At 40.3% G+C, this 18,199-nt stretch overlaps 1 protein-coding gene across 5 annotated transcripts in view; it reads right to left on the bottom strand.

The window, feature by feature from the left end:
• The window catches only part of LOC146629228 (disabled homolog 2-interacting protein-like), a 173,372-nt gene that overhangs the window by 62,618 nt on the left and 92,555 nt on the right, over positions 1–18,199 (bottom strand). The window contains exon 1 of one of the 5 annotated variants that reach the window (XM_085359927.1): positions 154–501. The exons of the other annotated variants lie outside the window; for them this stretch is intronic. The gene's annotated coding sequence lies outside the window, so the exon portion shown is untranslated. Of the gene's footprint in view, positions 1–153; positions 502–18,199 lie in introns of those variants that run through there. 5 annotated transcript variants of the gene reach the window in all.

The following is an 18,199-nucleotide window of genomic DNA, read 5'->3' as shown; positions in this document are numbered from 1 at the left end:
TCCACCACTTTTCCTTATTCGCCGCCGCACATTCACACCAAGCAAAATAATCTCACAGTTCGTAAACCGACGTGCAAAAAGGGTGGCGAGTGACATGTTTCAAATAAAAGGAGAGAGAGAAAGAGAAAGAAAGAAAAGCAGGATAACACTCACCCGGCATTGTTAGAATCTCACAGAGCAATCGAAGGCAGGCATTGAGAGAGAGAAACCGAGGTTGAGTCAGAACAAGAGAGGAGAAAAAAAAAAAGGAGAGAGAGAGAGGCAGAGATAGATGAGGGTAAAGGCGATTTCAGAGCTCCATTTTTTTCTCCCCCCCCCCCGATGCGGACCGTCGCCTGCCTCTCCTCTTCCTTACTTGTGGGTTTTCTTCTTCCCTCCTTCTCTCCCCTGACTACATCTCGCTTTCCTCTCGCTGCTGCTTTAAGGCGAGGGGTGGGGAATGAGCGCTACAATGGTCTCTCTCTCTCCTCCTGCCTTTCTCCCACCCTCTCTCCCTCCTCACCCTGCACAGAGCATGTCCTACTTCCTGTGTTGTCTCTGAAATGGGACGCACTCCCTCTTCCTTTTCTGTTTATTTCTTTCACTCCGCATGAACGAATTTAAAGGCGCCCTGACACTTGACTCGGATTTCGGAGTGATGAAGATTTCTCCCCCCTCTCCTCTTCTGCCTGTCCCTCCCCCCTCTCAGCAACTCCCGCTTAACCCCCTCTCTCCTCTGTCAGTGATTGACTGCGCCTCCCGTCTCTGTCTCCTTGCACAGGGAGGAGCCTGCGTGCGATGTGTGAGTGCCTGTATGCGTGGGTGTGGATCACATGTGTGTGTAGTTCAGCCTAGCTTTGCCCTACCCCCTGTGTGGCTCCAGGGGGAGTTTGTATGTGTGCTCTTTGTCCTGTCAACTCTTGTGCGAGGTGTGCCCCTTTCTCTTTAAGCCACTGCTGTTGACCCCCCCACCCGGTGTTGCTGGGACTGAGAGGAGTGAGAAATGTGTGTGGTGCCAACCAGCTCCAGAGTGCCTACAGTGAACTCAGATCAGCTGGAAGACCTAGACTCAGTACTGGAACTCAGACAGATAAACACTGTACATATGTGGCTGAAGCTCAGCTTTGGCAAAGTGACTTGACTGATGGGGGCCAGCCAAAGGGTTGGTAGTAGTGAGGTTGGAAAGTGGGCAGGATGGTTTTGCCATGCTCAATTTAAGCCTGGAATGGTAAGACTGCAAGATGAGAGGAGGTGTGTGTGGGGGGGTTTGCTATTTCTAGAGCTTACACTTTGGCAGAGCTGGCACGAGGGAATAAAGGGCTGGACGGGCGTACTGATAAGGAAGGGCAGCTGTGGAGAGCTGGTTCAGAAAGAGCAACGGCCACTAATCTGCACTCCCCGCACGTCTGCAATGATGTCATCAAATATGACATCACCCTTACCCCTTATACTCCCAGACACATGAGACATACACTTACACACACACACACACACACACACACACACACACACACACGTGCATTTATAAAGCATATTACTGCACAATAGGGTGTGAAGTAAGATACAGTTCCAGCTCCACACCCTTTCTAAACAAAAGCACTGGAGGCACACTGTTGGCTTTAAAATCACTCAGTATCTCAGCACCCCATGACCGCTTTCAAGACACGAGCTAACAAGATCTTTCAACTTACAAGATAAAAACAATTCAAATGAAACTCCAAGTTAGTTTAAATCTGCAAATGTTGGGACTTTCCTATGGCAGAGATTCTGTCTACTTTTCTGAATAAGTGCATACATGGTAAATACACTTGGTAAAAAAAAATTAAAAAATACCGTAGATAAACAAAAACAACGACAACGGGTTCTTCGCCACACTTAAATTTAAACAGTTGTAATTAAAATTAAATTATAATTTAGCGTAGCCAGCTGTTGTTTGTGGATTAATTGCTCTTTCTTACAGTGAGAGCAATCTAATCCAGCGATGCTGCAGGAGGGGGGTCATGATGAAACTGCATGCATAGCAGTTAACTGGTGCTGTGCTGCAAATTTTGGTATCCTTTGGATACCAACGAAATACATGGCCATTACTGCCGATACTAAAACCGATACTGATGGTTTTAAGCTGTAAAGACAGCGCATGTAAGGGAGAGCGATCACGATTCATGAGATGAATCATCATTAAGTTCCACATTTTACTGACCACTAAATCACTGTGATTTTTACACCTTTTTGCGTATTCTGAAACTTTGTTGGTGAACTGGAACGTAAACCTGCCTCTGTCTCTAAAGCACTTAAGGTCAACTTCTGTTGTTTTAATGTGCTGTAGGCTATAAATAAAACAAACATGGCGGTCAACCCAAAAAGGTTCAGACATTTTTCATAGTGCATATTTGTGGTATACGTTTTCATTTCCAAAGGAGAATTGAACACAATTCAGTGGGCTACATACTGAACCTAGAGGACTGAAACAATATTGATCGCTCATCACATTAATATCGATTCAATAACAATACTACCTTTGGTATTGATGCTATTAAAATCTTTGGATCAATTCATACAGCTCTACAGAAAACATGTTTTCATGCATTGTCTTATGCAGAAACATTTTTATGCATTCCCACTTCCTCCAAAAAGAAGCTGATCGGTGATAATTATTCATCAAATTCCTGCTGATTTAAACTATGTAAAAATGTTTTATATAACTGTGGCAGAGTAATTGTAATTCCATGACAGTACGGGCGCTTTTGAAGATCAATCTTTTTTCTTAACTGATCTTAATGAGGCCTTTATTAGGAAGGCTTCTGCATTTATAACTTCCTCTTAGCGGTGCCTCTGGGCTCCTGTCCATTCGTATATTTTACCGCCTCGCTCTATTATCCTATCAGCTGAAAATCTACACGGCAACTCCTTTCTGGTTCGCTTAATCCAATTAGGTAAGCCTAAAGCTACCACTCCTCTCTCTTCCCACACACAAACCAATCACTATGCTTTTTTATCAGACCAATTAGCTGCACCTCTAACATGCTGATTTAAGCTCCTGCCGCCAACGCCAACATTTAACCGCCACCACCCTCTTCCTCAAGACTCCATTTAGAATCTGAATGATCAAATGAGCTATTTTTCCCCCAGATTGAAACAGATGCACTTTGAACAAATCTTTTTCAAAGGTAGCAGCTGAGTGAGGATGAGAACCAGATTGATAGCTCAAATTGCAAACAGTTCAATCAAAATTAAGTGCTGGGTGGCTAATATATCATCTGCTTTCCCCAAACCAGATATAAACACTTAGCCTTAGAAAATAACGCAGAGTATGAGGATAAAAAAAAAAATCTTTGCAATGCAGCACAGTGCAACGGAATTGCAAACAAAGGCAAAGCAATCGAAAACTATACAGCTTTTCTTTTTTGTTTTCCAATACAAAAAACACGATTTCAGTCCGAGTGTGGGGAGCGGACAACGGAAAGCCGACAGCTTGAATCAGACGCAATCCAGCTTTACAGTAAGAGCACTCCGAAAACAGTTTCTGATGGAGTCTCAGCGTCTCCCTTGCACTTCAATATTTACAGTTCATTACGTTAATATGGTGCATTTCATTGCATCAGCGTGCACCGCACTGCTCATGTCAGTCTAGCAGTTTGCAAGTAATTGTAAGCAACTAAAGTAAAAGAGAAAAAAAAAGCTGCTTCACTGTGGTTATCTAATACGGCGGTGACAGGTGAGCATTCTGTGAACCTGAAATGCCCATCTGCACTCAAGAGATGGAGCTGTGAGCAGGCAGAGGTGCAAACAGGCTGCTAGGACACTTGGTAGTTAAATTTTTTTTTGTTTCTAACTAGGTCAGACTGCACCATCAGAGCTGAGCTGTTTTTACACCACATATGCCAATCTCCTCTCTTGCTGTCTCTCTTTTGCAGAGTTTAATTCTGTTTGAGCTACGAGACAAATATTGTATTTACCAACTGAGTGTAAAGCATGTCTATTAACAGCAGAAGAATAAAAATGTGCATATTGGTTAAGAGTGTGTGTGTGTATATTTTATATACATATATATATACACATATATATATATACACATATATATATACACACATATACATATATACACACATATATACACATATACACACATATATACACATATATACATATATACTAGGGGTGCAACGATATTCGTATCGATATTGAACCGTTCGATACAGTGCTTTCGGTTCGGTACGCATATGTATCGAACAATACAACATTTGTAATTTATTTTATCAATTTTCCTTCTGACGATGCTGTCTGTGTTGAGCGCTCAGTGAATCTGTGTTCGACTACTCCGCCTAGGCTGCACTGTCGAGCGCAGATCCACTGAGCGCTCAACACAGACAGCATAGTCAGAAGGAAGAGCGCAGGGCAAGCTAGCGAGACAGAAGTTAAGCTCTACTTGCAACAGGCAAATTGAACCTCATTCAGATCTGGCGTTTGGAATTATTTTGGTTTTCATGTGACGTATGACCCTGAAGGTAAGCGAGTCATGGACTAAAGTAAAACAGTATGTTGGATGTGCCATGCAATGCTCAATTACATTGGTGTGAACTAGTGTGTTAGCGCAGTTAGCTCGTTAACGTGTTGGCCGTCTAGCCCCATGCACGGAGCGATCGGCGGTAGCTCGTTAACGGAGATTTGCCGTGTTGTGGCGTTAAGGTCATTTCAACGAGATTAACCTGAAAGCACTAGTGGGAACACAACGAATATGACTGCACATTTACGCCGACATCATCCTAGTGCAAAGACAAGTGGAAGCAGACAAAAAAAAGCAAGCATGCTACTAACTTTAGCCGAGTCATTTAGACAGCTGTTAGCACATGATTCTCCTTATGCTGCTGAGAATATAGCCCAGAAGAAGCGGATAGTATAGCTTTTATTTTGGAAAGAGCCATTTCTCTGTAATAAACTCTCTTTTCCAAAGATGAGTGATTCCTCAATCAGATACAGGGCTTGCAATATCGCTAGCCCGACGTCCTGGAGCTAGCGATTTTTTTCAGTCGGGCTACCAAAATCTTTCTCTTCCCTGCCCGTCGGGCTATTGTAGGAAAAATATATGTCAATGCTTTTGCATTCTTTCAGAAATGTAGCTGGGTAATTATGTCATTGGCATCGGTGAGCCACTGTCAATATGTGACATATTGAAGTCGCGTTTGAATTTGCGCTTGTTTTTTTGCTTTCACTTTGCAATCGTGCGAACTGTGTATAGAGAGCGACAGCACTGATCTGTGAGTGATGATAATTTGTGCACCAATTCCTCTGACATCGTCTTATTAATCGTTAGCTTACTATGCAAACATGACAAGTGAAATCTCCCGCAGCTTACACATGTGAGAGGTTGATCGCGCAGAGAATCGCTGAGCTTATGTGAGTGAGCGTGTAAAAGCATTTCAGTTCTGCTGAGCCAAATAAGACAGGTCAGGGTGAAGAAGTGACAGCCAAAGAAAAGCTTACCACAAAACGGAGAAGTTATGACAAATCAGACTATAAGGCAAAAAGAAAGTGCAGCTTTATGGTTTCATGGACAAAAGAATTTCTGTGGCTGCAATATGACGAGCTAAATAACCAGGGCTGCACATAAGTGGTCCGCAGGTGCGCATTCGCTGTCAAAATAAAAAACGCGCACAAGGGTTAGGGTTAAATTTAAAAACTGTACTTTTGAGTTAAAATATATATTTATAATTTTAATAAATGACAAATTAAAAAGGCATGAACATTTTTTTTGTATCGAAAAAATATCGAACCGTGACACCAAAGTATCGAACCGAACCGAACCGTGAATTTTGTGTATCGTTGCACCCCTAATATATACACATATATATATATATATATACATATATATATATATATACATATATACATATACATATATATATATATATACATATATATATATATATATATATATACATACATATATATATATATATATATATATATATATATATATATATATATATATATATATATACACATATATGATCCGAAGGGCCAGCTCTGTTCTAGGATGCCCTCTGGACCCAGTGGAGGTGGTGAGTGACAGGAGAACGACGGCTAAGCTGTCATCCCTGATGGACAACATCTCCCACCCCATGCAGCAGACTGTGACAGCACTGAGCAGCTCCTTCAGTGGGAGACTGCGGCACCCACGGTGTGGGACGGAGAGATTTCGCAGGTCTTTCCTCCCCACTGCTGTCAGACTCCATAATAAAGACTTTAACTGATCAAGCACACACATCCATACATATGCAATAATACTAAGTGCAATAATCCTTTCTGTCATCGTTGTATTTTTACTCAGTTGTATATAGTATTTGTATTTGTATTCTATTTTTATCTTATTGTATACTTATTTTATTTTATTCTATTCTGTACAGTTGTGTACTGTATTTATTCTTATTGTATTCTAATTTTTGCCTCATAACTTTTGCACTGTCCACTTCCTGCTGTGACAAAACAAATTTCCCACGTGTGGGACTAATAAAGGTTATCTTATCTTATATATATATATACATATACATATACACACATATATATATATATATATATAATAATAAAAAAAAAAAAAAAAAAGGATAACACAACGTCAGGCACTGTAACCCTGGCTTCATTTCCTTTCTGTCAAGGGGTTTAATGTAGACACACCCATACATAACGACAGTCTGACCTTGATGAAGCTGCGTCTGAAGGAGGCTCAGTGATTGGTGAATAACAAAGCACGCTGGGAGCCCATCAAGCTTCATCAATGGAGAATCAAAGTTTGAAGTGCTTTGGGCACACCAAGGTTTCTGAACGCATTTTATAACACTAAATTTATAAAAAAAAAAATTCAAACAGCACTTAGATACGAAAATTACAAAAGATAAAACACATAAAAATGTTGACCCTGTCAAAGAGGCTGATGTTTGAATGGATAAAACGCTGCACAAAGCATGGTTTGAATGACTCAACGATCATCCTAATGTAACACCGTCTGACAAGTAGTGATTCTTTTATCTTTCAGCCCATTTGTTTTGTTTTTTGAACAACTATTATGTCTATTCAGAGCTTTTCAAAAAGGCTGGACTTTTTCTTTTTTACACTGATAGAGCCCTGTGCGTCACACCAAGTTTAAATCAAGGTAGCCATTAAAAACACTGACAGGTAAAGTGAATAGCATGAATAAGCTTGTTGAAAACCCCTGTGCTCTGCTGGGAATCCTTGGGCTGACATCTGTAATGCACCTAAATATTTCTGCAGACTGAGCACTGCATCCCGCCATGACAACAGCACTTCACCTCAGCAGGATAACACGTCCTGCCAAATCATGCAAATTGCTCTGGAACGGCTAATATGACCAAGAGAGCAAGAGGAATGATGAGGAATCAAAGTTGTTTTGGTAGGCGACCCACACAAAAGCAGGCAGATGGTTTCTGATGAGGACATAAGGCAGATTTAAGATGGACTGGTTGATCCAAGATTCACAGTAACCAATGGGAAGCTGAGTTTTTTGCGCAATTTACACCTAGGAGAGAAACGGAGCACAAGTTTATCTGACGTCTCTTCCTACAGTTCACTCAGAATTTTGTGTTACTCATGAGATTCTGTAAAATCATGTGTTCATTGCATATATGTGCAGAAAGTGATGCTCTCATAGTGGTACGGATTTATATCAGTTCTTAATAAATAACTGGCCAGCTTAACCTAAAGAGAGGAAGGAATTAATCAGTAAATGAATGCTTGCATGTGCACTGAGCAGTCTTTTAAGCGGGATGTGCAGAGCGCTGCTTTGATGGGGCCCTCGGTATTCTTGTCACGCCCAAGGCACTATCCATTACAGCTCATTACCCGGGGAGAGAATAAAAGAGAGTAGAGACCCTTGGTCATGCTTGCCTGAGCTCACAGAAGACCCAGCAGGGTTAAACATCAACCAAGCCACGAAAACCCACCAGCTGGGCAGGTGTCAACAACACAGAATTGTAAACACCACAAGAATTGCTCTTGGGATGACTCGATGAACAATAATAAAGCAACCAACACTTCACAGAAACGTAGCTGAATCTAAATTTGACACATGCCTATCATCATAATGGCACCTTTGTTTTGAAGATCATGGTTTTTCAAACTTGAGCTGCATTGACGTTACACATGAAATCACTCATGCTGCAGGATAGAGAATGTAAAACATCTGCAATAGTGACCTCTCTAAAATCTACTAGGATTCAGATGTTTCAGTTAAAAAAAATGTGATAGGAAGTGTGGGTTGAAGACGTGGCTTTTTCTATAAATAAAAGATATATAAAGTCTGCTTACTGACAAAGTCTGCTTTTCAAAAGAAAGCTCTGCTGGTGTGGACCATTCACCTATAACAGCTTCCACAGAACCTTAGGAGAACCGTGAGATGACAGATGTGCAGAGCTGGAAATGTTCATGAACCTGCATTTAAATAAACTGTCTGCAAGTGGTGAAAATTCACGACTGTTACTTCACAATGTTACCAAAAAAGTCAAAACACTCGGTGAATACCCACAAATCCGTGTTCTTCTTTCTGCTATAAGTAAAACAAAAAAAAAACAAACAAAAAACAAAAAAAAAACAAAAAAAAAAAAGAATAAGACTGGTGTCTACAGGAAAACCGCTGTCCTCTGAAAAATAAAAATAAAAATAAATAAATCATTGCTCTAAACCTGCAGGCAAGATGTTTCACATCACTTATTTCTGTGCACACATGAAACAAAAGTTGACTTTTTGGAAGATGTTATGCTTGGAGAAAAAAACAACAACTATCAAATATGGTGGAATGAGCGCCATGCTCTGTAGCTGCTTTGCTGTCTCACTGCCCGGACACCTCGTTATTACCGACGGAATAATGAATTTAAATGAAACCAAGACATTTTCAAGGAAGAAGACCCTGGCCTAAACCTTGGGAAAGAATGAATAAAATCAACAACTGAATAGTCAAATAATAATAATGAGAAAATTTATGTTTTTGAATGGCCAATTCAAATGCCAAGGCATGACCTGCTAATGGGGGCCCAAAAAGTCTAAAATGCAGGTATGAAAAAGGTGTGCATGATTATTCAGTGTGTTCAGTGTGTTGGACCAGCATTTTTAAAGGCTTTTACATTGATTTGATCTGTGAGAGCGCATGGTCTACTGGAAGAGCAGTCCAGTAACCAGCAGCAGCCTCATTCAGAAGATTAAGTTTATCTGAGTTTAAGTAATGAAGGTACTTCGAGAACTCTGTGTACCAGTGTTCTAGCCTTGAATATCAATTGAAAACTTGTTTTGCTAGTCTCTCATTGAAACAGAAAAAAGTAAACCACTTGTGTGTTATACTTTCAAAACTGAATAGCCGTGTCTGTCCTTGAAGCAAATGAAGACGAAGCACCAAAATATCATCGCATGACTCTAAAATTATTAAAATCTCCATTCTATCTTCCGAAAGAAAGAAGTACAATGAAGTCCTGTAATCATCATCAAATGAGAGGCATGACATTTTGAGATACTATTGATGACTTCATTCACTCTGTTTGGGACACAGCTTAATACGGCACAGTGGCGGGTGAAGCCTGCTCTGTAAAGCACATTATTATTCTGCTCCGTTTCATCTGCACCAAATCACGCTGATGCGTTGTAAATTCAGATGGCGAAAAGGGAAGGAAGCCAAAGACAGAAGGAAAAAGACGCAAACTTTCCCGTCTACTTATACCACTGCAACGAACATAATTAAAGCACTGCTGTCGATTCTTCAGATTTGGCAAAAAAATCTGTAACTGAGCATTTGATTGTTGTTGCTACTAAATACATAATTCTCGGTGGTCAGGAACAAATGTAATCGCATGGCAGGATGCTGTAAAAGGACCAAACTTCAGCCAGGAGATAATCCATCCACAATACGAGGTTAGTCATTCATATACTGCTGCATGGGCTGGGCTGTAGTTACATCCTAAGGTTTTAAAAACTGAGCTTAAATAAATGATTAGTTGTAATAAAAGCCGAGGGAGGTCAACAGGGATCACTGACTGTTTTAGGAGCTTTTTGAGATTAAATAGAAGAAAATACAAAACATTAAACATGTTAACAACACAAAAGCCATATTAAACGCAGACTACTTTAGGCCCGGAAGTAGAATTTGTCACGTCATCACTTAACGACCGGATTGGTGCCGGGCTGGATTTAGTGGCTGAAAAACACTATTAAACCAGCCAGGAAGTAAGAGAGGGCCAGAAGGACAAATGAGAGCAATGGGCAATGGGGACAGAAAAAGAAAGAAAAGTGAAAGTCAAAGACAAAGATGGCATATACAAATATGTCAGGGGTTGATAGATGTTCAATGCTGGAAGAGCAAGAGCTGAATGTCAGTGAGTGAGTGAGATGTGAAGAGGGGATAGGAAAAGGAAAAAGGAAGAAAGGGAAGGAGCTCGAGAGAAGGTTGGATATTACAGTCAGACCACTTGGGGAATGTTTACAGAATTTAATAACTCTAAATGTCATCACTTTATTGGATTTATGGATGGATATCTCTCTCCCATTATGCCGCACTCTTTCCATCATCCTCTCTCTCTCTCACACTCTCACAGCCCCACCTGCAGTAGCTGCCATTGTTCACACTACTACCGTTTTCTGGAAAAATGACAGGGCACTTGAATCAAGAGATCAAAGGTAAAGCTTCATATCACATTCACAAAACCATCAAATCACCAAGTGCCTTGTTTAAAAGGCAACAAAATATGAGATCATTACATGAATGTCTAAAAGGATTCAAGTGTCCCTGCTATTATATCTTACAGAGCAATAGCATTATAGACCCGATAAATTCCTAAAAATGTAGAAATGCCTGTAATGCAGGGCTGTCAAACATGAGGCCCAGGGGCTAAAATCGGCCTGGCAAAGATCTGGCCTGCTGGAAGGCTTTGGAAAATATGAAGGAGTGCACAGATTTTGAATTTTCAACTAAAATGTTCATAGGATTTGCAGATTTTTCTGTTGGTAAATACTCTACCTGCACTGCCATTCATACTACACCTTTATGTGGCCTACAATATAAAATTAGTTTGACATCCCTGCTCCCATGAGTTGAATAAAAGTGTGTGGTAAACACAAATTAAATATGTCATTTTATTTATTTATTCATTTCTTCCGAGATATTCAAAGCTTTCTAGAGTCAAATGTGTGGTTGTCTGTCAAACAGCTAAAGCTTGGCTTGAATTGGGCCACGCAACAGGACAATAATCCCAAACACACACACAAATGTATAACAGAATCGCTGACAAAAGAAAAGAATCAAGGTCTTGTAAAGTCCAGACCTCAACCTGACTGAAATGGTGTGGTAGAAGGGATGTTGTAAAGAAGAGTAGTCCAAAATCCCTCCACGATGACTGATAAAGTAACACAGAAAACAATTACTTCAAGTTATTGCTGCTAAAGACAGTTCTACAAGCTATCGATTGATTAAGCATGCAATCCGATTGTTCAGTGATGACGTGATGAATCCTACTTCCGGGTCTAAAGTAGTCTGCGTTTAATATGGCTTTTGTGTTGTTAACATGTTTAATTTTATGTATTTTCTTCTATTTAATCTCAAAAAGCTCCTAAAACAGTCAGTGATCACTGTTGACCTCCCTCGGCTTTTATTACCACTAATCATTTATTTAAGCTCAGTTTTTCAAACCTTAGGCAAGGCAAGGCAAGTTTATTTGTATAGCACAATTCAACAACAAGGTGATTCAAAGTGCTTTACAGAGACATTAGAAACAAGAACAAATAAAAAGCATGATTTAAAATTGATTAAAACAAGCAAATAAACTAACTAATTAACAAACAAACAAACAAACAAACAAACAAAACAGTATATAAAATCAAAACAGATAAAATCAGAACAGTAGATAAAATCAGTAGTTAAATGTAAGTTTTGAAATTTAAGCTTAAAGTGTGGATTTGGTGCTTTATTCAAATGCAGCTGAGAACAGGTGAGTCTTCAACCTGGATTTAAATAAACTGAGTGTTTCAGCTGATCTGAGGCTTTCTGGGAGTTTGTTCCAGATATAAGGAGCATAAAAGCTGAATGCAGCTTCTCCGTGTCTGGTTCTGACTCTGGGAACTGATAAAAGACCGGATCCAGATGACCTGAGGGATCTGGAAGGTTCATACTGGGTCAGGAGGTCATTGATGTATTTTGGTCCTAAACCATTCAGAGCTTTATAGGCCAGCATCAGAACTTTAAAGTCTATCCTCTGACGGACAGGCAGCCAGTGTAAAGACCTCAGAGCTGGACTGATGTGGTCCACTTTTTTGGTCTTAGTGAGGACTCGAGCAGCAGAGTTCTGAATGAGCTGTAGTTGTCTGACTGATTTTTTAGGTAGACCTGTAAAGATGCTGTTACAGTAATCAAGCCTACTAAAGATGAATGCATGGACTAGTTTTTCCAGGTCCTGTTGAGACATCAGATCTTTTATCCTTGAAATATTCTTGAGGTGATAGTAAGCTGACTTTGTTATTGTCTTAATGTGTTTTTCTAAGTTTAGGTCTGCATCCATCACTACACCCAAATTTCTCGCCTGGTTTGTGGTTTTTAGATGTATAGATTGAAGTTCTCTGGTGACCTGTAATCGTTTTTCTTTGGCGCCAAAGACTATTACCTCAGTTTTGTTTTTGTTTAGCTGGAGAAAATTGTGGCACAACCAGTCATTGATTTCCTCAATGCATTTACCAAGAGCCTGTACAGGGCCTCGGTCTCCTGGTGACATTGTGATATATATTTGTGTGTCATCTGCATAGCTGTGATAGTTTATTTTGTTGTTGTTTATAATCTGTGCCAGTGGGAGCATGTAGATGTTAAACAGAAGGGGTCCCAAGATGGAACCTTGGGGAACTCCACATGTGATACTTGTCTGCTCAGATGTGAAGTTACCTATTGATACAAAGTATTTCCTGTTTTCTAAGTATGTTTTGAACCAGTTTAGTACAGTTCCTGAAAGACCTGCCCAGTTCTCCAGTTGTTTGAGTAATATGTTGTGGTCAACTGTATCAAATGCTGCACTGAGATCCAGTAAAACTAGGACTGACATTTTTCCACTGTCTGTATTCAGACATATGTCATTAAACACTTTGGTCAGAGCGGTTTCAGTGCTGTGGTTCTGTCTAAAACCTGACTGGAAGGCATCGTAGCAATTATTCTGTTTTAAGAAGTAACTGAGCTGTTGAGAAACTGCTTTTTCAATGATCTTACTTAAAAATGGGAGATTTGAGATCGGCCTGTAGTTGTTCATTTGTGTCTTGTCGAGATTGTCCTTTTTCAGTATAGGTTTTATTACAGCAGTTTTTAGTGGTTCTGGAAACACACCTGATAATAAAGAAAAGTTGACGATCTGTAACAGGTCTGACTCCAAAGTCTTTGAGACCTTTTTGAAAAAACTTGTTGGCAGGACATCTAAACAGCAAGAGGAGGAGTTCAGTTTACCTAAGATGTCCTCCAGGTCTTTGCTGTTAATAGGTTGAAACTGTTTCATGGTGTTTAAACAGTTTTTTGGTGGACACAGTACATATCCTGGATCTGCTGTTGATGTACCAATTGCTTGTCTAATTTTTTGGATTTTTTCTGTGAAGAATTTGGCAAAGTCATTGCAGGCCATGGTCGAATGAAGTTCAGCTGCCACTGACACAGGAGGGTTTGTTAGCCTGTCAACTGTAGAAAATAAGACCCGAGCATTATGGCTGTTTTTAGTGATGATGTCAGAGAAGTAGGACCTCCCTGCACTCCTCAGTTGTAAATTATAATTGTGAAGTTTCTCTTTATAAATGTCATAATGAACCTGGAGGTTTGTTTTTCTCCATCTGCGCTCAGCTTTCCTACACTCTCTTTTTTCATTTTTCACTAGTGTGGAGTTTCTCCATGGAGACTTTTTCCTTCCAGAGATAACCTTCACCTTAATGGGAGCAATAGTGTCCATTACATTTAACATGTTAGCATTGAAGCTATTGACGAGCTCATTGACTGACCCTCTGGACAGGTCAGGTGTTAATGGGAAGACCTGGTTAAAAATTGCACTACTGTGTTCAGTTATACACCGTTTTGTGATCACTGTTGTTGATATATTTGTGTGGGCTGAGATTTTACTTTCAAAGAAAACACAGTAATGATCAGACAGGCCCACATCAGACACAGTAACCTTTGAAATGCTCAGGCCTTTGGAGATCAGTAGGTCAAGAGTGTGTCCTCTATTATGTGTGGCCTCTGTTACATGCCGAGTCAGCCCAAAGTTGCCCAGAGTGTTACTCAGGTCTTTAGTCCCTTTGTCCTGAGGGTTGTCCACATGAATGTTAAAATCCCCAACAATAATTACACAGTCAAAATCAACACAGATCACAGACAGCAGTTCATTGAGGTCATTAAAAAAGTCTGTGCAGTATTTGGGAGGCCTGTAAACATTAAGAAACACAACTTTGGATGGGGCCTTCAGCTGTAAAGCCACATATTCAAAAGACTGAAAACTTCCAGGAGATAGCTGCTTACATTGAAATGATTCATTAAATAAGACAGCAACCCCTCCTCCTCTCCTGCTCACCCTGGCCTCACTGATAAAACTGTAGTTAGTAGGGGTCGTCTCGATGAGAACAGCTCCACTGTTACTTTGGTCCAACCAAGTTTCAGTTAAAAACATAAAATCAAGGCTGTGCTCAGTGATTAAATCATTAATTAAAAATGTTTTCCCAGCTAAAGATCTAACGTTTAATAAAGCCAACTTAAGTGTTTTAGAGGTATTACTTGTCCCCTCGTGTTTGGGAGCAGTCTGTGGCACACAAGGTATGTTTACTATGTTTAAAGATCTTTTAGAGTGCAGCTCTCTGTGTTTTGACCAGGCCACATGTCTCCTGTCACCTAAAAGTACAGAAATTTTAAAACCTTCTAGTAAACAGGGTCCCAGCTTCTCCTGGGAAAAGTCACCACTGCCATAATCCTCACAGCCCGGACCCTTCACACATCACACATCAGACTGCGGAGACAGGGCATGAAGAGGAACTAAGGGGGGCGAGGCTGGGCAATGTGACTTCGATTGCTCTGTTGAGGGTGGGGCTCGATGGCGAACCTTTGGCCGCTCTGGTGGGGGGTTTATGGGGGACAAAAAGGGATTGGGACGGGGGGTAGTATGGGCATAAATCTGTGCCATCAGAAACTGAATTTGAATAAGTTAAATTTGAATTTGAATTGCTCAGATTGAATCTGAATTGTAACTTGAATAAATGCTTTTGAAAACTGAATTTGAATTAGTCTAATTTGAAATTGAATTTATGGTTTGAAAATGATCATCACTAAATTGAAATTGAATTTTATATTTTGAAAATGAATTGATTTGCTTTGAAACTGCATTTTATCCTTTAAAAATTCAGCTCTCGAATAATTTCAGTTTCACTTCTCACCATTCAGTTTCAGTTCTACAATTCAATTTCAGTTCCAAAATTCAGTTTTTTGGAACTTACATCCGGTTCCGGTTCAAGCGCAGATTAATAGAACTACGTTTTACTAGCGGACCGAAAGTGTTACTGACGGGAATCTACAGCATGTTGAGCTGAATTAAGACTTCAGAAGTCATTCGTCATGTCGAGTGACCAGCGGATAAACTCTCAGGTTGGTAATAAATGTATTACATGTATAAGAACAAGCGTCATGTTAACAAAAGATAGCCGTACAGTAACTGTTATGCTTATTGTAGCTGTTAGCTAAAAACGCTAATTTAGCGTAGTTTGCCCTGAATTCAGCTTTGACAAACAAATATGATCGACTGTTTCTAGTAGAATTCCAAAGTTGTCATCTTGTACCCTCTCAGAGTACCCCTCTGTATGCTTGCAGAGACCCCTACAGTAGGGAAACATGCAAAACGGTGCCCAAACCTTTGTATTTTAGCTTTATTTATGTCTTATGCTGGGCAGACACTGTGCGATTTTTTTCAGTCGCACGATTCAGCTCCTGCTATTGACTCGCAGGGGTTAGAAGTTCATAGGTCACGATGCAGGGTCTCACACTATACGGCCCGATGCTCTGATGCGACCCGAGTGCTCACACTGTGCGTCCATAAAATCAAGGTTATAAGAGAAATTCTGTTGCTCGCTCTCCCTCTCTGTCTTTCACTCACACAGACACACCACCACCATCAACTTTGCTAAATTGCTAATGAAAAACATTGATCAGGCAGCTGTGATTGAGCAGCAGTGTAGATCCAACTATTTTCACGGTTGTTGTGGTCGTGATAATTTTGTTAGGCCACATCGAAAAGGTTCGGGTGAGCTTGCCATAGTTCTACAAGTTGTGCCTCCATCGCTTGTGTGTCCAGATCACACGCTGCACTGCCGTGCTGCGCCGTCTTTTTTGCTGACATTTGTGTTTGCGCGTGCGCAGTGTGAGAAGCTGCGGTGACACCCTCACGACCAAGCGATTGATGATCGGGAGCTGGTCGTGAGGTGTTTATCGCTTCCCGTTACCCCACGTATATTACACGATGCACGACGCACGATGAAGGCCAAAATCGGGCCGATCGCCAAAACGGTCGCACGACTCAAAAATCGGCTCAAAATGGGCCAAAAATCGCACAGTGTAAGCCCAGCATAACACAGCATCCCAACTCTTTAGCTAACTTAATAACTTTAGCTAAAGTGAATAGTTAGTCTAATTCATTAGTGCAGCATTACTGGATCACCTCTGTTTGAAGTGATATAATATGATATACAACTATCACTGAAACAGCAAACTTTGTAAATAAGCAAACAACACTTCTCATTCTCTAAACGTTTGGCCACAGCTGTAGATTACACTATCAGTGCTTGTTCACTCTTGACAATAATAACATTTCTAAATTTACTTTGTGCATTTACAGGTAAACAATATCTAATATTTTATCTAAATGACTGCTTTGTCTTTGAAAAGGGTGAAGAGCCTGAGGCCGGTGACAGTCCAGTTCTACTCTAAGTACATCCTTACAGTGGCTCACAGGACAAGGCCACATTCTTGTCCTGCCAGAAGAGAAGAGAAACTTCAGAGTCTTCATGCAGTTCAACCACACCTGTCATATTCCGTATGACAGGGGTCTCAAACTCCAGTCCTCAAGGGCCAGTGTCATGCAACTTTTCCATGCCCTCGAGGACTGGAGTTTGAGACCCCTGCCGTATGGTGTTCATGCTGTTTTCTACCCCACAGTTACAGCATGTCTGACTGCCTGTTCAGCATATGCAAAAATATGAGTTTAAGCATGTGATGACTAAAGCCTTCCATTATGGTGTTTGTCATCACATGTCACAGACATCTGGATGATCATTTGGAATAAACTAAAAATTTGTTACTTCATCTTTTATTTTTACTATTATTATTGTTCTTATTTTACACTTTTCATTGTTAGGCATTAGGTTTATTTGTAGTAGTCCTTTCCAACGTCTTTCCCTCTTCCATGTTACTGTGTCAGCTTGCCAGCATCTATTTGGGGTTGGAAGTGGAACAGAAAGTAAAGAAATCCAAAGTGCCATTAAAACCAGGAGAGGTTCTTATATTTCAGAAGAAGGGATTAATTCAAAAGAAATGACCTCAACGCCATATTTTATTTAGGAACCCTAGAGAGCACTTTGCAAAATAACACATTCTTATAATTTCACCCTCAGATGAGCCAAGCTACAACTGTCAGGGAAGGTGATGTAGGTACAGAGCATGTGAGAGTGGTTAAGTTAATGTCTCTTGTCTAGATGAAGGCACAAGAGGGATCAATGGCAAGGCGTAGAGATTCAGTATCTTCAGTCTTCAGTGGACACTCCATTTCTGGCACAAAACACCTGTAAAAGATGGTCGATTTAGGAGGTGACCCGACAACTTCAGCCTGTCAAACATATTAATAGAGCAGTGTGTTTAAAAAAAAAAAAAAAAAAAATCTAATTAAGCATGCACTCAGCACCCTAAGAATTATTATGGTAGTTAAACACAGTGATAGTTGTATATCACATTATATCACTTCAAACAGAGGTGATCCAGTAATGCTGCACTAATGAATTAGACTAACTATTCACTTTAGCTAAAGTTATTAAGTTAGCTAAAGAGTTGGGATGCTGTGTAAGACATAAATAAAGCTAAAATACAAAGGTTTGGGCACCGTTTTGCATGTTTCCCTACTGTAGGGGTCTCTGCAAGCATACAGAGGGGGTACTCTGAGAGGGTACAAGATGACAACTTTGGAAT

The sequence above is a fragment of the Diplotaxodon limnothrissa genome, linkage group LG7, assembly GCF_057381915.1.
Source record: "Diplotaxodon limnothrissa isolate DT_005_m linkage group LG7, D_limnothrissa_male_GT1.1, whole genome shotgun sequence".
In the NCBI taxonomy this organism is placed as follows: domain Eukaryota; kingdom Metazoa; phylum Chordata; class Actinopteri; order Cichliformes; family Cichlidae; genus Diplotaxodon; species Diplotaxodon limnothrissa.
The sequence above is the reverse complement of the archived record's forward strand: the minus strand, read 5'-3'. Positions and strand labels throughout refer to the sequence as shown.